Raw genomic sequence first — 22658 nt, 5'->3', positions numbered from 1 at the left:
GATTAAACTCTTCACTCTTAAACTGCAAAATAATGATCCTCTTGCTCTTGCATCTAAAGTAAAGTCTATAATGCATGATATCAAATCTACTAAGGTTGAATTGGATATTCCTCTTATCGCTTTTCTCAAGGCACTTTATCCTACTTACTCCAATTATCTTAAGTCATTGCAAGCAAATGGAAATCTCAAAGATATAACCTTTGACTCTCTTGTGAAAAAGTTTGCTGAAAGAGAGAAAGCTTTTGGAAAGAGGATAGCCCCTGAATCTTCTAAAGAGGCTGTGTGCCTTGCTCATAAAGAAACACATCCTGCTCAAGATTCTATAAGAGGAAGAGGTGGATGAAGAGGAAGAGGAAGATATTTCAGAGGCAGGGGGGCAGACATTCTCAAGGAGAAAAGGCAGATTTGCACTGCATAGGCTACAAAAGAAATGGATCACATGATGCCTCTACATGCAAGCTACCATGGGACAAAATTGAGTAGAAAAGAAACCAACAGAAAGGTAAAACTGATGATACAGACAAAGGTAAAGCACCTGAATCCGCTCACTATGTTGTGGCACAATGTACCATTGGAGTAAATGAAGATTTATTTAATGCTTCACTTGCTTCTTGGAAAAATGATTGATTGCTTGATTCAGGAGCAACCTGCCACATGACTCATAGAAAAGATTTTTTTGAAGATTTCACTGACAATGTTGATGGAGCAGTATACTTTGCAGATCAATCAAAAATCAAGCCATCAGGCTTAAACTGCCTCGTCTTCCAGACTTTCTTCTGGATCATGTTCTATATCTCCCATAGCTCAAGAGAAACTTGCTGTCCTTGGTCCACATCCGCCAGCAAAGTCACTCCATTCATATGTTTGATGGCAAGCTTGAGGTAAGAAAATCATCTGAACACTCACTTGTCATGAGGGGAATAGAAGAAGAAAGGCTTCTCAAACTGCAAGGAACCTCTGCTCATGCACAACATTTCTCATACAATTCTCATCATGAAGAAGGTACACTTCCATCAAGTTTATTATGGCATGCTAGATTTGGACATTTGAACTATGACAGTCTCCACTTGTTGAAGAAAAATGGTGTTGCTGGTTTGCCTACAATTCCTAGGAAACTTAAGCAATGTGATGCTTGCATTCTAGGAAAGCATAGCAAACAGTGTTTTCATGATTCACATTCAAGAGCACATAGGAAACTTGAACTCATTCATTCAGATTTATGTGGTCCAATGCCTGTTCCTTCTGCAAATGGAAATAAATATATCATGACATTTATTGATGACTACACCAGAATGTGTTGGGTTTATTTATTGAAGAACAAATCTGATGCTTTTCAAACATTCAATAATTTTCATAAATGGATTGAAAACGATGCACAATCTCATATTGGGTCTATTCGCACTGATAATGGAAGAGAATACAAATCAAATGAATTTGAAAACTATCTTTGCCAACATGGGATCAAACATCAAACAACTGTGCCTTATAATCCCCAACAGAATGGTGTAGCTGAAAGAATGAATAGGACAATCTTAAATATGGTACGATCCATGCTCTTCTTCAAAAATGTAAAAATAATGTTTTGGGTTGATGTTGTTCTATGTCCTGCATATATAAAGAATAGATGTCCATCTAATGCTATAAGAAACAAGACTCCATATGAAATGTGGTATGGACATGTTCCTTCGGTAAAGCATCTTAGGGTCTTTGGTTCCACCTGTTATGCCTTGATACCAAAGGTACATAGAAACAAACTTGGTGCTAGAAGTCGTAAGTGTATCTTTCTGGGATATTCAAACACCTCCAAAGCATATCGCCTCTATGATGAAGTAAATAAGAAGTTTGTTGTATCTAGAGATTTAATTTTCCTTGAATCATCCAAAACTGACAATGTTGTTGAGCAGCAACTTGATCGCTTGGATAGATTCGCAAAAGCAAAATCATTTCAAGAATTTGATAATCAGATTCCACATCTTGAAGGGGGGATTCCTATATTAGATCAACATGTGGAATATTCTTCTGAAGAACACTCTCCCCCGCATGAAACTCCAACAACGGATGATGCTTTAAGTGATGTGATTGATAGAATTGGGACACTCAATCTTGATTCAGTCCCAACTCAATCAATGGAGCAGCCTGGACCATCTGAGAAAGGTCCCCCAAAGTGGCTGACAAAGACACTTGAAAGTGTTCATCCTGATGAAGTTGGAAAGATAGGAACCAGAAATTCAAACCAGCAAAATGGAGGTGATGTAGATGACTCTAATTCACCTGTTGATATGGATGTTTCTTATGATTGTGAATTGAACTTGTCTACAGATTTTGAACCAACTTCCTTCAAAGAAGTTGCTTCTCATGATGAATGGAAAGAAGCGATGCAAAAGGAGTATGATACCCTCATAAAGAACGACACTTGGAAGCTGGTTGATCCCCCATTAGGAACCAAACCAATTGGCTGCAAGTGGGTCTACAAGAACAAGTATAAAGCTGATGGCTCACTTGACAAGCACAAAGCTAGGCTTGTGGCAAAGGGTTTTTCACAGAAGGAAGGGATCGATTATGAGGAGACTTTTGCCCCCACAGCAAAATGGGCTACCATCCGGACACTCTTTGCACTAGCAGCTCAGAACAGTTGGAAAGTCCATCAAATGGATGTAAAAACTATTTTCTTGAATGGAGATCTAAAAGAGAATGTTCTTATGTCCTAGCCTGAAGGATTTGTTGTGAAAGGACATGAACATAAAGTATGCAAACTTGTGAAGTCCTTGTATGGCCTCAAACAAGCACCGCAAGCCTGGTATGAAAAACTAACTGAGCATCTTCTGAAACTCAATTTCAAACATTTTGATCTTGATGATGCAACTTTATTTGTCAAGAAAGCTGGCAAAACAGTTGTATATCTTGTGGTATATGTAGATGATCTTTTAATGACAGGGAACAATGAAAGCTACATTGCATCCATAAAGAAGGAATTGGGGAAATGTTTTGAAATGACTAATTTGGGCTATGTTCATTACTATCTTGGCATTGAAGTAACCCAACATCCAAAGTCCATATTTCTTTCTCAAAAGAAACACATTGGAGATCTGTTGAACAGGTTTGGCATGACAGAGTGCAATCCTCTTACTACTCCAATGGAACAAAACTTAAAGCTCACATCTATTGAAGGAAAAGAATTTGAGGATGAAACAAAGTATAGACAGCTTGTAGGAAGTCTCAACTACCTAACTACTACTAGACCAGACATTTCGTTTGTTGTTGGAATCCTCTCCAGGTTTATGCAAAAGCCTTGTGAGGGACATTGGTCTGTTGCAAAAAGAGTTCTAAGGTACTTGAAGGGAAATCAAGACTTTGGAATCAAGTATACACAGGTGGACGACTTCAGTTTGATTGGATACTCTGATTCAGACTTCGATGGAGACAAGGAAACTGGGGTATCAACTTCAGGATATGCTATGAGTCTTGGATCAGGAGCTGTCTCCTGGAGATCATGCAAACAATCAGTCCCAGCAGATTCCACAACAGAAGCAGAATACGTGGCAGCAGCTGAAGCAATAAAAGAAACTGTGTGGCTCAGGAAAATTCTTGAAGATTTGCAGGTAAAACAAGTACAATCAACTCCACTCATGATTGACAATACCTCTGCAATAAAGTTGGCCAAGAACCCAAAGTTCCATGATCGAACGAAGCACATCAATACTAAATATCATCTGATTCGACACCATGTTGAGGCCAAAACAATCCATCTCCATCATTTTTCCACAAATGAGCAAATTGTAGACATCTTCACCAAAGCGCTTGGAAGAGAAAAGCTTGAACGATTCAGAATGATGCTTGGACTCACCAACATCCCTTCAGATTAAGGGGGGGAATGTTGACACCTAATCCTTGTGATTGGGTGAATTTATGTAAATAGATAAATAGGAAATATGAACAGTCATCGGGAGACGAACTGAACAGTCTCTCCCTCATGTATATAATGAAGACCTACCTGATGGAATAATACAGTCGAATCATTTTTGCCTTATGGAGTTACTGCCTGGCTTGACAAAATAAAATATCTCTATATACATACAAAATCACATAATTTCATATAATTAAAAAAAAAACAATAATTAAAAATAAAAAAAAATTCTATATTTTCACTTATTCTCCAATGTAAAAATCTTTTATCAAATGTGAATGGACTTTGTTATATCAATGGTTAAGATTAATCAAAGATTGGAAAAGAATTAAATCTCTCAATGTGAAAATCCTTTTTCTAAGTTTTACGTTGTAAAATATGTTTCCACATCAAGAATTACATCTCCCAATGTAAAAATCTGTTATTAAATGTGAATTAAATTAAAGATTTTTTTTCAAATTTTACAGCACACATCAAGAAACTAATCCTTACATCAAGTAATTAATTACTAAATCAATGATTAAAATAAACGATATTTAAACATAAAATAAATCTGTTATTAAATGTGAATTAAATTAAAGTTTTTTTTTTTTTTTTCCAAATTTTACAATACACATCAAGAAACAGATCCTTACCATAAGTAATTAATTACTAGATCAATGATTAAAATAAACGATATTTAAATATAAATTTGTCAACATAATCGTTAACATATATTATTAATTTGTGATATTCAAACATTGACATTATATTGTATATAGCAATTTATAACTTTAAAATAACTTTAATTACTTTTTATAAATTTTGGTTGGTTAAGTTTTTAAAATTATTTTAAATAATTTATATGATATTTTTAAAAATAAATTAGTGTAATTATATAAATTAAATGGACCTATATTAATAAGTAATAATTTAAAATTTATTTTGAATATTTTTTATTTTATATATTTAACAATGTTAATATCTTATAGTCGTGTTATATATATAATGTATTTTTAGACTCACATTTTTTTTTTGGAATTTGTGTATATTTACAATTTGCAAGTTTGTATAAATTGTTTTATTTGACAGATTTCATAGCATATTCAACATGCTATCTCAGGCCAACTTCAGACGCATAATCATGCCTTCTCTCCAGAGAGGGCAAGTCAAAGAAACCATTGTCTCATCCCTTGTCTCGATACCTTCAACACAGACTATCACAATGTGTTCCGATTTAAAGAAAGGGGTAGTCTAACAAGGGAGGAGTTGCCCAGAAAGTTATGGAAATTCCAGTTATATTTAGAGAAAATCCGGCAAGGATTTTTGTAAATCCAAGTTATAGTTGTTAAACTTTAAAATTTTAGGTGTCCTAGACGTTTTTGATGGCGTTGAATCCATTTCCACCATCAAAAATACGATTCAAACACTGACTCTACAAGATTTTTTGAAATTTTTTTGCCCAGATTCCGACTACTTTTGATCATCCGAGCAATTCTTCCTCTCATTAGACGACTCCTTAAACAAATAGATGCCAGTCGAACTAATTCTCCAAACCCGTTCAATTAAAAGCGCACGAATACCCATAAATACACATTTATCACTGCTAGTCTCGAAACCATCAACACACTATCACGAATACCCATAAATATACATTTATCACCATTAGTCTCGAAACCATCAACACACTATCACAACATATGCCGATTTAAACAAATAAGAGACAGTTGAACTAATTCTCCAAACCCGTTCGATTAAAAGCGCACGAATACCCATAAATATACATTTATCACCATTAATCTCGATACCATCAACACACTATCACAACATATGTCGAGACTGTTGAACTAATTCTCCAAACCTGTTCAATTAAAAGCGCACGAATACCCATAAATATAAATTTATTGCGATAAAAGAAAGAAATTTCAATATGATTTATTTTTAATTTTAAATATATTGATTCATGTCCGTAAACAAAATTGAATCGTGAGATGTTTGAGGGTTTATTGTTAGCTTTAATGTGATCAAGGCATTTTAATTGAGTAAAATTCATCCGTGTTTTAAGGCTTAAACTAGGCTTAAACCATTTGATTGGACAAATCATAAAATGTATAATTATACCAAATAAAATGTATAATTATATCAATTTACAAATTATATATTAATTGAATAATATATTATTAATTTTCTTAAGCAAAGAAATGGTTGAGTGATAACAAATTTGGTAACTTCTCATGTAAGAAGTAAAAAAAAGGCAGTTGCCAAGAATACCCTTACTGCTTCCCCTAAGTGGAAACACCCCAAGGGAAAAAGGGGCGAGGGGAGGAAAAACAGTGTTGAAAGGTCAGATGGAAAGGGGTGAAAGACTGCTAAGTCTGGTGACGACCAGATAGCAGGAGCACTGTGTGCAGAAAGCTTGCAGAAGACAGTGGTCTAACAAGTGAGCTTGGGGGGAGATTTGGTCCTGAAGGACAGATCTCACGGTCGGGAGGTTGACAAGCAACAGGAATGAAAAGGTGACACCTAACCTGAAGGTCTCATCTGGTAACAACTCATGTAAGTGACACCTCTTGGATTGAACCAGTAGCGCAAGGTTAAGTAGGTGTTTGTAATCAAGCAAATAAGGAAAGCTGCTGTGTTATTAAAGCTTGTGGAAAAACTAATTGTCTAAAGTTGCTATGTCATTAGACTTGTGGAAAACTAAATGTCTAAAGCTGTTGTGTTTTTAAAGTTGAGGAAAATATTGAGTGTTTAGACAGTGAATATATTAATGTCTAAATAGACTGGTTAGCAGTAGTTTCTTGTTGTTTAATTGTGGAAGGAATAGTTAAACCAGGATATTCAAAACCCAACTATTAGGAAGCGGAGGAAATAATTACACAAGATTGCAACATCGAAAATTAATTTGCAGTAGCATTAATGAGAGGAATGGGTAGAGTACCGGCTTTCATAAGGTCTGAGTGAATCTAAAACCATGCCGGCCTGACCCAGTTCTGCGGCTAGGAGAGAAAACTCGTTCGTAATTAGGGCCCGAGAACAAGAAAATGGTGACTCTTGCTGCGACAACCCTAGTTTGTAATAGCAATGTTTAGATAAGGGTCATTATGACCGAGGGATATAGGGGAAACAACCCAATGAGTCTCACTGGTAGTGAGAGACTTAATACCAAGCTCCAACTCGAAATGTTACCCTGGCCCTAACTAGTTTGGCTGTAATGGAAGAACCCGTCAGAGTACCCCTGTTCAGGTGCTAAAACTGCTAGTCGATCAAATTAAGAAAACAGAAGAGAGTCATGCCCAAAGCGGAGAGGTCGTGGAAATGACTCCGACTGAATACCTTGTTCGGGTTACTTAGGGTTATAACTCTTAATTTCATACAACAGAGAAACCTAGCAGTACACAAAGATATACTACTGAAAAACATCATAAACTAGAAAACCCCTGAAGCGGGATTTTAATCAGTAGGGCTAACCGAAATAGTATGAATAGTAACGAAATTGAATAGCATTATAGATTGCAAAGAATAAATAACAGAAACAAAACATATTTCAAAGTTCGAACTAATCATCTAAATGAAACCTGTAAATTACGTTCTCAACATATTTACGAATTCCAACAGTAAACGCATAAGAAGTCAACTGAGTAAACACATAACAGGTTTATAGCCTGGCAATACTTCCGAAGGAACCCGACAAACGTTATACAACAAGCTTAAGAAAACAGTTTTATAATCAAAAGAAGAACAACGTCTACGACATAGTAGAAGACTTGAATGGTCTCGAGTCTAAACAAAATCTGTACATTGCAACCCAGATTTCCATCATAAAACCAAATACAGAGCAGTTCGTCGGTGCGGCCAGAGAAGTAGGACCAGCAACCGGACGAAACCTTAGCCCAAAATATAAGAAAAATTCCTCTGGAATTAAAGCATATAAGTTATAATAACCATTTCAAATGCTTCTGGAAAGCGAAGCTATCACCAGAATGACATATGTAATTGTTCGCTTGAAGCCAAGACCAACTCTGTATAAATTTCTTCCACAGTCGAAACGGATAGACCTTACCTAGACCCTTTCGATCGCTGAAGGCTTGAAGAGGTGTGCAAAGTCCAAAACCCGTAGTAGAGTCTCCTACAAGGGAAGGTAGGAGCAACATTTGTTAGCAGCGAGCTGTCGATAACAGAAAAGAAAGATGAACTGTGAAATAGATAAAATAACCAAACGACTTATTGGACAGGTTTCATGGACCAGTTAAACACTGCTCTGCGGGACAAACCCATGACCCTGATCCTAAGCTCGAACCTTGGTACCTGCAAGACAAAATCGCCTGCATAAGGAGAATGGTGAATTGTCGGGTGCCAAAAGGAAAGGGAGAGGCAAATGAGGCCTGAACCTAGCAAACAGGAATGAATCGCCCACCCGACAAAGATCAACCGTAGGATTGACACCCGGAATTTAGCAACGTTGATGCGTTTAGAAACCCAAGACTTACAACTGCGGAGGATGATCCTGCCATGCCACGTACCATGACAGAACCTGTGAATTAATTGCTAAATTCAATAGACCTGATAGCTGGCTGGTGTATGGGTGGTGACTGGACAGAGATAAGTGCGCAAGTACCAAAATCGTCAACAAGTTGTATGAACGGATCTCCACTCTTAATGACGAGATCAATGAACTGTAATCCATAAAATTTATATCCGAACTGTCTGGACTTATGACTGGATTCACCATATAGTAAACTATGTAATTAAACCTTGATCAAAGGTAAGTTTGATATGTTAATAAAATTGGCAAGTATAATGTGTTATTTCGTATTATTCAAATGATTGTATTTTGTTTTAATATTATTTATTTACTATTATCGTAAGCGTTTTTGGGGATATGACATGTGGTATCAGAGCCAGGTTGCAAAACTGTGACCTCTGGTGAATGAATTGTGCAAATAGTTGTTGTTTCTTTTGGTTCTTTAACTGTTAATGATCTATTAATGTGTGAAGAACAGTGGAACCAGAACAACAACTGATATAAGAGGATCGGACAGTGAACTACACAGAACCATGGCAGGCCTAGGACCCGCAGCATTCCTTGAACATAATCTTGAGATATGGGTGCAGTTAGGAGAAGAAGCTCGCAACACAAATCTGACAATATTGGAGACGGTTCAAGAACTAAAGAAAGAAATGGCCCGCCTATGGGAGGATAATGCAAGATTAACCTTGGAACATGAGAAAGTCTATCCGATAAGCAGAACCAACGCCAAATAGCACCCAGTCCTGAACAGAAATGAATGTATGGGGAATAGGGTTATCACACAGAGCCGGAAGGGATAGTAGGAGGAGAAGAGAATCAAGAGGGAGAAGTCGCATAATGCTTCTAAACACCCAACCTCAAAAAGGCAGCGAATAGAACTGCAAAGAGAATTCGAGAAAATAAAACCACCACTCTTTGATGGAGAGTTGGAAGAAGCAGCTGAGGCATGGTTAATTAACATGAATAAATATTTTCAATTATATGAGTATGATCACAATCTTAAGGCTCGACTAGCTATCTTCCAATTGCAAGAAAAAGCCACCTTGTGGTGGGAAGAGGTTAAGATTGTATGCGGGGTGAGTGAACAAACTATAACTTGGGAGAAATTCCAAAAATATTTCAAGGAAAGATAATTGACGGAATGATTTTACGATGAGAAAGCAAGAGAAATTCATGACCTACGGCTGGGATAGAAAACCATGGACGAGTTCATCGCTAGATTTACCTCTTTGCTTCTATATGTACCCTATATACGTGAGGAAAAGGCCAAGGTACAACGGGTTGTCAGCAGTTTACCCGTGGAAATGAGGGAAAGAATTGAGTTCGATAACCCAAAAACAATGGACGAGGTTATACGAAAGGCCAGGATATGCTACCAGCAAAACAAGCAGAAGGGTGAAGTTCCGAGTAGGAAATGGGTTGAAAAGAAAGGTAATAGGATTGCTGTAGGCAATAAAGGGAATCAGAGTAGCGCAAGCAAGGGATTTTCTAAGGGACAGAACAACAGAAATCTATCCAAAAACCAGATCAGAATTAAGCCACCATCAGAATCAAAAATCAGTGAGCAATCTGGTAGATTTGATAACGAAGGAATGGCAAGACCCCCAATACAATGCTAGAGATGTGGGGGGCCACATTATGTTAAAAATTGCCCTCATCGTAAAGGCATTGAACAGGTTTCACAAATCCATGAGGCATCAATAGTAGGCAATGTGGCTTGGAGCATACCAAAAATTAATGCTGCCCTCGATGACCATCATGCAGAATACCAGCCGATTATGGTGGAGTTCGAAGGTAAGATTTTTAATCGTACCATATCTATTTTAATTGATCTGGGAGCTACATTAAGTTATGTTAGTCCTAAGATTGTGGAGCACTGTAAATTACAGTCCGTTAAATTTAAGAACCCTTTGCTAGTACAGATGGCTACCGGGGTAAAGAGGCGGGTGTTGGCCAAGGTCAACGATTGCCCTTTGGAAATAGCAGGTCAGACTTTAAGGGAAGACTTAAACATACTTCCCCTTGGATCTTATGATGTGTTGATAGGTATGGACTAGTTAGAAAAGCGTTGGTCCATTATAAACTGTAAAACGAAAACTATCTGCTATAAGGATGAGCTGGGAAAAATGAAGGAGATGCAAGGCATTCCGAGGCCTGTGCAGGTTCAGCCAATAACCGCTTCTTAGCTAGCAAAATGTATTAGAAAAGGGTGTTAGGTTTACGTGATTCAGGCTGGATATGCCAACTCAAAGGACAAGACAGCCACCTTGGATAGCATTCATGTTGTTCAGGATTATAGAGATGTATTTCCGGAAGAGATACCCAGGCTACCTCCTAAGAGAGATATAGACTTCACTATTGATTTGATGCTAGGAGCAGCACTAGTGTCTCGAGCTCCTTATCATATGAGCGTACCAGAACTTATAGAGCTTAAAATGCAACTGCAGGAATTGTTGGATAAGAATTACATCCACCCCAGTGTGTCGCCTTGGGGAGCCCCTGTGCTATTTGTCAAAAAGAAGGATGGCACCCTTCGAATGTGCATGGACTATCGTCAGTTAAATAAGTTAACATTCAAGAACAAGTACCCTTTACCCCGAATTGACGAACTATTTGACCAGGTAAAAGGGGCAACTGTGTTTTCAAAAATTGATCTACGATCAGGATATCACCAGATCAGAATTAGAGAGGAAGATATTGCCAAAACTACTTTTAGGACTCGCTATGGTCACTATGAGTTTGTGGTATTACCCTTGGGTTAACCAATGCTCCTGCGACCTTTATGTGTTTGATGAATCGCATATTTCATTAGTATTTAGATAAATTCATGTTAATATTTATTGACGATATACTGATATATTCTCGGAATGTGGAGGAGCACAAGGAACATCTTAGACTAGTGATGCAAACCCTCCGGGAACATCAATTGTATGCCAAGTACAGCAAGTGTGATTTCTTTAAGGAACAAATTCAATACCTAGGACATATTATTACTAAGGATGGGATTGTGGTGGATCCTGAAAATATTAAGACCATAATGGAATGGCCAGTTCCAAAGGACGTAGCGGATATCATATATTTTATGGGGCTGGCCGGTTATTATAGACGATTCATGGAAGGATTTTCCAGAGTGGCCTACCCTATCACCTCCCTACAGAAGAAAGGGAAGGCTTTTAAATGGACCGTAGAATGCCAAAAGAGTTTTGAATAGCTCAAGCATTTGCTCACCACAGCACCTATACTAAGCATAGCAGATCCTGCTAAGGATTACATGGTGTGTACAGATGCGAGTAAGGATGGATTAGGAGGAGTATTGATGTAGGAGGGTAAGGTAATCGCCTACGAGTCTAGGAAGTTAAAGGAACATGAGCAGAAATATTCTGCGTATGATTTGGAGCTGGCAGCCATTATTCACGCCTTAAAGATGTGGCGCCACTACCTAATGGGGAGGAAATTTCTGTTAATGACAGATCATCACAGCCTAACTAATTATTTCAGTCAGCCTACCTTAAATGCCAGACAGGCATGGTGGGTAGATTTCTTAAGCAGTTTTGATTTTGAGATTAAGCATCTAAAAGGAAAGGAGAACTGGGTAGCAGACGCTTTAAGTCAGAAGGCACATTGTCTATACGAAATTGCTTGCAGCAGGGTGCAAACTACATTCGATGACATGATAAAAGGGGCAGCAGAACAAGATTTGAAATATCAGCAAATAAGACAGTAGGTTCAGATTCCAAACAACAAAGAAAATCAGCAAGGGTACATCGTGGATGTTGTTGGCATGCTGAAATATAAAAACAGGTTGTATGTACCCAACCAAATTGACATTAAAAACTTGATTTTAGATGAATTTCACAAAAGACCTTATGCTGGACACCCGGGGTATCAAAAGCTGATTACTGCACTCTGGAAGGAGTACTATTGGCCTGGAATGAAGAAGGATGCAGCAGAATATTTGACACGTTGTCAGGAATGTCAACAAATTAAAGCAGAACACCAGCACCCTGCAGGATTATTGCATCCACTACCAATTCTGGAGTGGAAATGGGAAACTATCTCTATGGATTTTATAACGGGATTACCCAAGACAAAAAGGAACAATGATTCCATCATGGTGGTAGTCGACAAATTAAGCAAGTCAGCTCATTTTATACCAGTCCAATCCACTTATAAAGTTGTACAGATTGCCCACATTTTTATGCAGAACATTTTTAGGCTGCATGGGCTGCCAAAAACTATAATTTCTGACCGAGATGTGAAATTTACTTCAGCCTTTTGGAAAACACTATTTGAAGGGCTAGGGACTCAATTAAATTTTAGTACGGCTTACCATCCTCAAACAGACGGACAAACCGAATGGGTGAATCAAGTAGTAGAAGACATGTTGAGGTCTTATGTAATGCAGCAACCCTCTAAATGGGAAGACTATCTGCACCTAGTCGAATTTGCATATAACAACGGATATCATACTTCCCTGCAGATGAGCCCGTTTGAGGTTCTGTACGGCCGAAAATGCCGCACACCCTCCAGTTGTGGGGGACCGGAGGATAAGATAATGTTGGGACCCGAAATGTTAAAAGAAATGGAAGAGATGGTCAAGAAGGTTCGATCCAACTTGAAGGCAGCCCAAGATAGGCAAAAGAATTTCGCCAACAAGAAGAGAAGTTTTAAGGAATATCAAGTGGGGGATCATGTGTATGTAAGAATTCGAGCAAAAATGAGTATGTTACAATGGAATGGGTGTACCAAGCTAGCACCTTGGTTTTGTGGACCCTTTCAGATTTTAGCAAGAGTTGGGCCAGTAGCTTACCAGCTCGCCCTACCGAGCCATATTCGGGTCCACAATGTTTTCCATGTGTCAGTACTAAAGAGATACGTTTATGATCCTAAGCACATAGTCAGTTGGCAAGATATACAGGTAAAGTAAAACCCTAGGTAGGCCAATTAATTATGATGTTAAAGGCAAAACTGACTTTAAATTTTGTTATTTGAGGTCAAACCAAAAGGAGAATTCCTGGTCAAGATGCTAAATATACTCAAACATAGAGAAGTCACGCTGCAAAAACGAGCCATCACCCAGGTTAAAGTGCAATGGAAACACTTTGAGCTGGAGGAGGCCACCTGGGAGGATGAACAACTCTTGAAAGAAGCATATCCATAGTTGTTTGAGGCTGAAAAACATCAGGACGATTTTTGCTTTCAGGGAGGGGGGAGATGTAATGTCCCCAGGAAAACTGTAAATATTTTAATTACCATTGTAAGAAAACAAACTCGACAATGTTTTTATTCTCTGTTTAGTTGAATAATATATTATTAATTTTCTAAAGCAAGGAAATGGTTGAGTGATAACAGATCTGGTAACTTCTCATGTAAGAAGTAAAAAAAAAAAAAAAGGAAGTTGCCAAGAATACCCTAATTACCTCCTCTAACTGGAAACACCCCAAGGGAAAAAGGGGTGAGGGGAGGAAAAACCGTGCTAAAAGGTCAGACGGAAAGGGGTGAAAGACTGCTAAGTCTGGTGACGACCAGATAGCAGGAGCACTGTGTGCAGAAAGCTTGTAGAAGATAGTGGTCTGGCAAGTGAGCTTGGGGGGGGATTTGGTCCTGAAGGACAGATCTCATGATCGGGAGGTTGACAAGAAACATGAACGAAAAGGTGACACCTAACCTGAATTTCTCATCTGGTAACAACTCAGGTGAGTGACACCTCTTCGATTGAACCAGTAGCGCAAGGTTAAGTAGGTGTTTGTAATCAAGCAAAGTAGGAAAGTTGTTGTGTTATTAAAGCTTGTGGAAAAACTAATTGTCTAAAGCCGTTGTGTCTTTAGACTTGTGGAAAACTAAATGTCTAAAGCTGCTGTGTTTTTAAAGTTGAGGAAAATATTGAATGTTTAGACAGTGAATATATTAATGTCTGAATAGAATGGTTAGCAGTAATTTCTTGTTGTTTAATTGTGGAAGGAATAGTTAAACGTGGATATTCAAAACCCAACTATTAGGAAGCGGAGGAAATAATTACACAAGCTTGCAACATCAAAAATTAATTTGCAGTAGCACTAATGAGAGGAATGGGTAGAGTACCGGCTTTCATAAGGTCTGAGTGAAACTAAAACCATGCCGGCCTGACCCAGTTCTGCGGCTAGGAGGGAAAACTCGTTAGTAATTAGGGCCCAAGAACAAGAAAATGGTGACTCTTGCCGCGACAGCCCAGTTTGTAATAGCAACATTTAGATAAGGGTCATTATGACTGAGGGATATAGGGGAAACAACTCAATGAGTCTCACTGGCAGTGAGAGACATAATACCAAGCTCCAACTCGAAATGTCACCTTGGCCCTAACTAGTTTGGCCGTAATGGAAGAACCCGTCAGAGTACCCCTATTCGGGTGCTAAAACTGCTAGTCGATCAAATTAAGAAAACAGAAGAGACTCATGCCCAAAGTGGAGAGGTCATGGAAATGACTCCGACTGAATACCCTGTTCGGGTTACTTAGGGGTATAACTCTTAATTTCATACAACAGAGAAAACCAACAGTACACAAAGATATACTACTGAAAAACATCATAAACTAGAAAACCCCTGAAGCGGGATTTTAATCAGTAGGGCTAACTGAAATAGTATGAACAGTAACAAAATTTAATAGCAGTATAGATTGCAAAGAATAAATAACAGAAACAAAACATATTTCAAAGTTCGAACTAATCATCTAAATGAAACCTGTAAATTATGTTCTCAACATATTTACGAATTCCAGTAGTAAACGCATAAGAAGTCAACTGAGTAAACACATAACAGATTTATAGCCTGGCAATACTTCCGGAGGAACCCGGCAAACGTTATACAACAAGTTTAAAAAACCAGTTTTATAATCAAAATAAGAACAACATCTACGGCATAGTAGAAGACTTGAACGGTCTCAAGTCTAAACAAAATCTGTACATTTTGACCCAGATTTCCATCATAAAACCAGATACAGAGCAGTTCGCCGGTGCGGCCAGAGAAGTAGGACCAGCAACCGAATGAAACCTTAGCCCAAAATATAAGAACAATTCCTCTGAAATTAAAGCATACAAGTTATAATAACCCTTTCAAACACTTCTGGAAAGCAAAGCTATCACCAGAATGACATATGTAATCCGGCGCTTGAAGCCAAGACCAACTCTGTATAAATTTCTTCCACACTCAAAATGGATAGACCTTACCCAGACCCTTTCTATCGCCAAAGGCTTGAAGAGGTGTGCAAAGTCCCAAACCCATAACAGAGTCTCCTACAAGGGAAGGTAGGAGAAACATTTGTTAGCAGCGAGCTGTCAATAACAGAAAAGAAAGATGAACTGTGAAATAGATAAAATAGCCAAACGACTTACCGGACAAGTTCCATGGACTAGTTAAACACTGCTCTGCGAGACAAACCCATGACCTTGCTCCTGAGCTCGAACCTTGATACCTGTAGGCCAAAATCGCCTGCGTAAGGAGAATGGTGAATCGTCGGGCGCTGGAAGGAAAGGGAGAGGCAAATGAGGCCTAAACCTAGCAAACAGGAATGAATCGCCCAGTAGACAAAGATCAACTGTAGGATTGACACTCGGAATTGAGCACCGTTGATGCGTTCAGAAACCCAAGACTTACAATTGCGGAGGACGAAGCTACCACGCCATGTATCATGACAGAACCTATGAATTAATTGCCGAACTCAATAGACCTGATAGCTGGCTGGGGTATGGGTGGTGACTGGACAAAGATAAGTGTGCAAGTATCGAAATTGTCAACAAGTTGTATGAATGGATTTCCACTCTTAATGACGAGATCAATGAACTGTAATCCATAAAATTTATATCTGAACTGTCTAGACTTATGACCAGATTCACCATATAGTAAACTGTATATTTAAACCTTGATCAAAGGTAAGTTTGATATGTTAATAAAATTGGAAAGTATAATGTGTTATTTCGTATTAATCAAATGATTGTATTTTGTTTTAATTTTATTTATTTACTATTGTCTTAAGCGTTTTTGGGGATATGACAGAACCATTGGACAGAAGTCTTGGGATATCCACTGAGATTATGCTGGTAGTCAACAAAGTAAAACCCAGATCTCAAATTGTACCCCACTGCCCACTCCCAATTGTCCAACAGAGACCACACAAAATACCTGTGCACATCACACCCATTGTCATTGTGTCAGTTTTCCATTAATAAAACACATAATTAACTGGTATTCACTACTTGCTACTTGATTTTATAATAAGACTTCCTGCTTGATAGCTGCAGAAAGGTTGGAGAGATAATTTGCATGGTATTTTATCCGTCTTTCATCATTCAACGCCTTTTCTACAGGAATCAAAATATTGTTGTGGTCATCAATTCCTGTAGAATGATTGAATTCACATTATTATAATTATTGATGACGAGGATCAGTTGCATGACGGAAGAGAAGATAATTACCATTCTCTGTGATAATGATAGGAGGATTGTTGTAATGCTATTTAATGTAATTCATGAAACTCTGGATTCCCCAAGGCACTATGTAAAGCCAAAATAACCATGCCTACACAAACAAGCAAATAAAATGTAACAACTCTTCATGTGCCTTGTATCATAACCACAATGATCAAACCCAATTCTCTTTTTCTCTGTTTAAAAATCCAACACTCATCCTCTCACCGATGGCTTTTCCATTCCTCCCCGTTGTCGAGTAAAAAGAAACGATCGCATTAAAACTTTGTTTTTTAATTTCAACGCTCATATATATATATATATATATATATATATATATATATATATATATATATATCTCCAATAGTTTTAAAAATCTATTTTTCCATATCAATATAGTTTATATTTATATTTATTTGTTTAAATATATGTAAATTAATTTAATTTTTAATTTTATAATAATATTTCAGTTTTAAAGTAGTTGTTTACTAGCTTCGATTGGGGTGCGAGCTAACAGATTACCATTTTAATTCGGGGTTAATGTTGAGTACTGCAACATACAGAACCATCATCGCCCCCCACACCTTTGAGGTGATGGGTGTGGTGGTCCCTTGTATGATGGCAATCAATGCATATGGGAAAAGTGGCAGTGGGAGGAAGGGGTGTGTTGGGTTTTGTATTTGCTTCGGAGAAAAGGTTGGTGATTATCAAAGCGACTGTGGGCAAGGAGACTACTATGATTATTGATGAAATTATTTGTTCATAATTTTTTCGTCTTAATATTATTTTAAAAAAAAATCAAAAGCTACCTGAATCAAAGAGATATGTTGAGAAATTCATGTTATCAAGGTTTTTTTGGGCATATAAAGTTTTGAGATGTGAAATATAGTAAAATTATAAATTATATATATTTTTAGCTTGTATCATTATAATTTTACAAATGGTTGCGAGAAATATTATGTTTTTATTTAAATTCATTTTTTTCATCTAATTTGTTGAGAATATAATGAGTATAGGTAAAACAATACATGTAAGTGAGTATTTTGTTTAGCAACCAAGAAGTGTCATATACCAATTTACTTTTTAAATTAGTAAACAATTTTTTTTGTTAAGCTTGGTAGATCCTTTTTTCATTAATTATAGAGTAAATTTACACCACATAGAATTGGCTAGGTGGTCTCAACTTGCCCAATGGAAAACCAAGTCTGTTGGTCACCTATAAGCATTGTAGGCCATCCAGTAGCAAAAAATCGTAAATCTTTCTATCCAAGCTATATAAGTCTCAGATTCTTGTCCATACTCTAGAGATATACATACATATATATTTGCATAAAGAAATTTAAAAGATATCCACATATATAAAGAAAAACATCAGAAAGTAGGCTTGCTAGTCATGTTGTTCAACAGATTCCACTGGTGCTGGATCCTTTGTGTTCGTACCCAAAACCTCTATCTCGACCAAGATACAAGGCAAGTGTCTCTCAATTCGGCAAAGTCGAACGTCCTATTTGTGCAGTTGAAACTGCACCTTCTGGAATTCCTGCTTATAATTCAGCATGCCTTGGACAGTAACAACCATGCCAACCGAAATATCTTCCATCACCTTTCCCAACAGGATTTTCATCAACCAGTAAAGGTAGAGGGTTTGCTTGAATTGACTGATTCTTCCCCTTGTATTTTCAGGATCTAGGATGAGGACTCTCCAATCCTCCAGTTCCGTATCCATCTCACTCTCCTACTTCACTTCTTTTTCCCAACCTTCTAACATCTTGCAGATTACTTCATTGGTTCCCTCTCGGTAGGCGATTGTTGCTTCACTAATTAACCTTTCGACAGACTTCCTGCCTCTTTGCCTTCTGACGGTCCCGGTTCTGTGTCTTTCCTGGTCGTGTGAGGCTTCTTGCCGCAACCTCGGGTTTTTGCAGGATGTGCCATGGTCTCTCTGGCCCAATCTTGTAGAGTGCAACAAATTTCATTCCAGTTACATTTCAACGTATTACAACAAGGTGCATGCACACAAGTGGTAGGATTACAACACTCTGACCCACTATCATCATATCCCCCCAATCAATTGCATTGCCCTACCCTTCGAGGTTGCAGGTGAGTTCCCTAGGGAGAACTGGCCCAAAACATGCACCAGAGGTTACACTTCGCCACAGATGCCCCCTCTTAGCAGCAGTCCAACATGCTTTGTCTCCCCAACCCCAGGTTGAGAGCTGTAGTGACCTACAGGCTATCGGCCTACCCTGGCTAGCATACCCTTTGCTATCTACCTAGTACGTAAAAGGAGGACCCAACCTAGGCATCCACCCATCCCTGAGCCCCATGACGTCGCCATCGCGAGCCCGCCTTCCATAGCCAATTTGAATTCCTTGCAAGATTTCCCACCCGTAGGAGTTCTCATCTTTCTCCCTCATTCCCGGGTTTCTATAGACCCCTCTTCGACTGCACATGGAAATTATGCAGAGGTTACCTCGCAAAATGCAGGTGAACTGGGCGATGCTAACCCCATGGCCCAAGCCCCCAGCTTTACCAGCGATATGTCTATGTGCTTCAACACTATGCCCTCTATCCAGAGCCATCAAAATTCCCATACTGGAAAGAAGAATCTCAAAGCAGAGCAAAATGAAGAGTTTCCTATCAGGTGCTAGAGACAAAAGCAAAAGCATACATACGCCACCAGCCTATGCCCCAACGCCCCTTAATTTTACAGTCCTCCCCAATAATTCCTTCCCTCTCCCTCAAACGAAACCCGAAGCAGGTCAACATTATGAGAACAGAGAGATAACTCATAACATCCCTGAAATCCTTCGCATGCGGTCGATGGAAGTGTTGTTGGATTTTATTTATTATCATTTACTTTTATATATTATATTTTTATTTTCTTTTGAATTAATTAAAAAAACTACATACAAATAATTTAATCTATAATAATTATATCTAGATACTATTTATTATGGTTTACCATTTTATATTATAAATTTATTTTTAAAAAATTAAAATAAACATTTTCTCTCTCTAAATTATTATATATATATGTGTGTGTGCGTGTGTGCGCGCGCATCCTAGATTATTTATAAATCATATATTAATAGCCGCAATCCTCACTATTCGTCTCACATTATTCGAAAGCGATTACAACCATAAACATATAAAAAAAAAATTTGATCCACAATAATGAATGGAAACTCCTCGACCTCCTCTTAAACCATTAAAATTCCAAATTCTCTCTCTTGCATATCTCCTCTCCCTTTAATTTCTTTCATATTTCTTTCCCATTTAATGTTTAATTTTATCTTTCCCATTCAATGTTTCATTTTATTAATAAAGAACATTAAGTTTCCAACTTCTCTGGCTTTCTTATCTCTTTCCAATTAATAATATTTATTACATCCTTATCCTCCTCTCATATTCATTCCATGTTAACTAAATTTTCATTTGATTTCCTTATTTTCTTTTTTTCATCCTTTCTAACGCTCCCTCTATTTCCAAACCATTTTCTTTTAAATTTTTCATATCTTTTTATTTAAATTTTAGTGAATATTTTTTTCTTTATTTTTCTTTATATTTTTTTTTGTAATCATAACATATTTCATTTTCTTCTTACCTCATTTTTTTTATTCCAATTTCTAAAACATTTAAATCTTACTTTTTTTTTACTACTTAGTTGCTGTAAATTTTTTTATGGCTAATAATACTTATTTTTTCTTTTCATTCATTTATTTTGATTTTTTTACTATTTTGTTGTTGTAATTTTTTATTTTTATTTTTTTAATGACTAATAATACTTAATTTTTCTTTTTATTCATTTATTTTGATTGGTTAGTTTATTGTTAATTAATTATTTAATTTTAATTACTTAATTACTTAATTTTACTGGTTGATTTTATGTTCATATTTAATTATTTTCTCCTTAATTCCTTGTATTTTTCTAATTTTTTTAAAAAAATTCCCCCCTGATTTTGCCACTACATTTTTATTTTCCTTAATGATAAGTGGAGTGCCACTAGAAACATTTCAAAAGTCAAAAATATTATTTTAAAATACTTTTGTTTAATATTATACCTTATAACAATTAAACCTCTTACCACAAGCAATTAAATTAATCTAGGAAACATCTTAATTATTTAAATTCAATTTTAAAGATAATCACAACCTAAATAATATAAAAAATCATGTATCTAAAAAAAATCTTTTTCTAGTCTACTATGGAAAGGATGTAATGACTTGTTAAGTAAACATTTTGACTTGATCAAATTACATAAAAAATAAACTTAAATTTAAATTTAAATTAAATTAAAAAAATAAAGAAAAATAAGATAAAATAGTCAATTTATAGTTGGTAGTTTTTAGACTTCACTTTTTATCAATCCATAGTTTTTCGATAAAATTTTTATCTACCAAAGGGTGTAAAGGATCTAATCTTTTTTTCCAACTAGAAAAAGCTAATAGTATTATATATTTATATAAAATGTATTTACATTAACAAAATTTTGCATATTACAAATATTGTATTTCATTTACATATAAAAATCACGAAAAATTTAATCTGGAAAAAAATTTAATACCTATCAATATTCCAAAATTAACATAAATTTAAACTAGTATTACACAAACCAACTATAATGAAATTATAAACAATATCATAATATTTACCTTTCATCATGAATAAAACTAAATATTATACCAATTATAACTTAACCTATAACTAAACAAAAACATTATTTATTTTAACGAACTTAAAATGCTTTCTCCTCGAACAAAAATATGAACCACGAATTACGTGATTTTTTTTAAAAATGGGGGCAACCCCAGAAGAAGCGTGGATCATATAAGTCCCATCATTTAAATCATGTTACATATGGTTGCGTCATCTAACATCAACATTTCATGTCGCAACAGCGATTGGAACCCAGGTAGAGAAGTTATTATTAAGCCCTCCTAACCACCGGGATAACATTCATTGACATCGCATCACGTGATTCTTACATATCGATTGGTCGACTTATGAGCCCGTTAATGCCGCGTAGGATTTTGCAGATGGTTAAACATGAATGGAAAACAAAAACTAAAAGAAAAGCAAAGGGAAGGGTCAATGCTCGAAACTCACGGAGGGTAACAGCGCCGGAATCGGGAAGCGCTTCGTCGAGAAGTAATGAGCTACCGTCACTTGGATCGTTGCTCGCGTAATAAGTAGTGTAATGGTTCACACCCACGACGAAATCCACAGACCCTTTTAAGCGACTCGACTCTTCCGCTGAAAACGCCGGTAGTCGGCTGCCGCCTCTCTCATTGACGATGGATAATCGCCCAAAAACAGCGGATCCGTGAACCTGCTACTCATGAAACAACATGATTATTCTATTAGTCGACTATAGTTATTTTCGAGAGATGGATGAATGTTAAGGTTTAGTGCCATTCCATGTACTTACCATCCCAGTTGGTAATCCCAGTTGGCTGACTTATTTTGAAAATATTTTAGAATTTCATAAACACTATGTTAAACCATTAACATTAAAATAAAATTTTAAAATATTCTCAAAATTTCCTGAGCCTGCCTAACTCAATGCTGATTGTGCATTCTAGCGATATTGCAGTGTACCTATCTACTTAGCCAAATGTGTATATATAGACACATACAAACCCATTGTGTGGAGCAAATATAGCAGCCAATAAAAGCACATACCTTATACTTTGTCCTGTATATGTCCACAGTTTTGGCATGATCAAGAAACACGTCGTAGCTTCTATTGAATTGCATACCGTTCCGTTTTCCAAAAGCGCATCTATGAACTTATTGTAATGT

The sequence above is a fragment of the Pinus tabuliformis genome, chromosome 1_1 (assembly GCF_031772625.1).
Source record: "Pinus tabuliformis cultivar Carrire ecotype Pingquan chromosome 1_1, CPIR1, whole genome shotgun sequence".
NCBI lineage: Eukaryota > Viridiplantae > Streptophyta > Pinopsida > Pinales > Pinaceae > Pinus > Pinus tabuliformis.
This window is presented reverse-complemented; position numbering follows the sequence as displayed.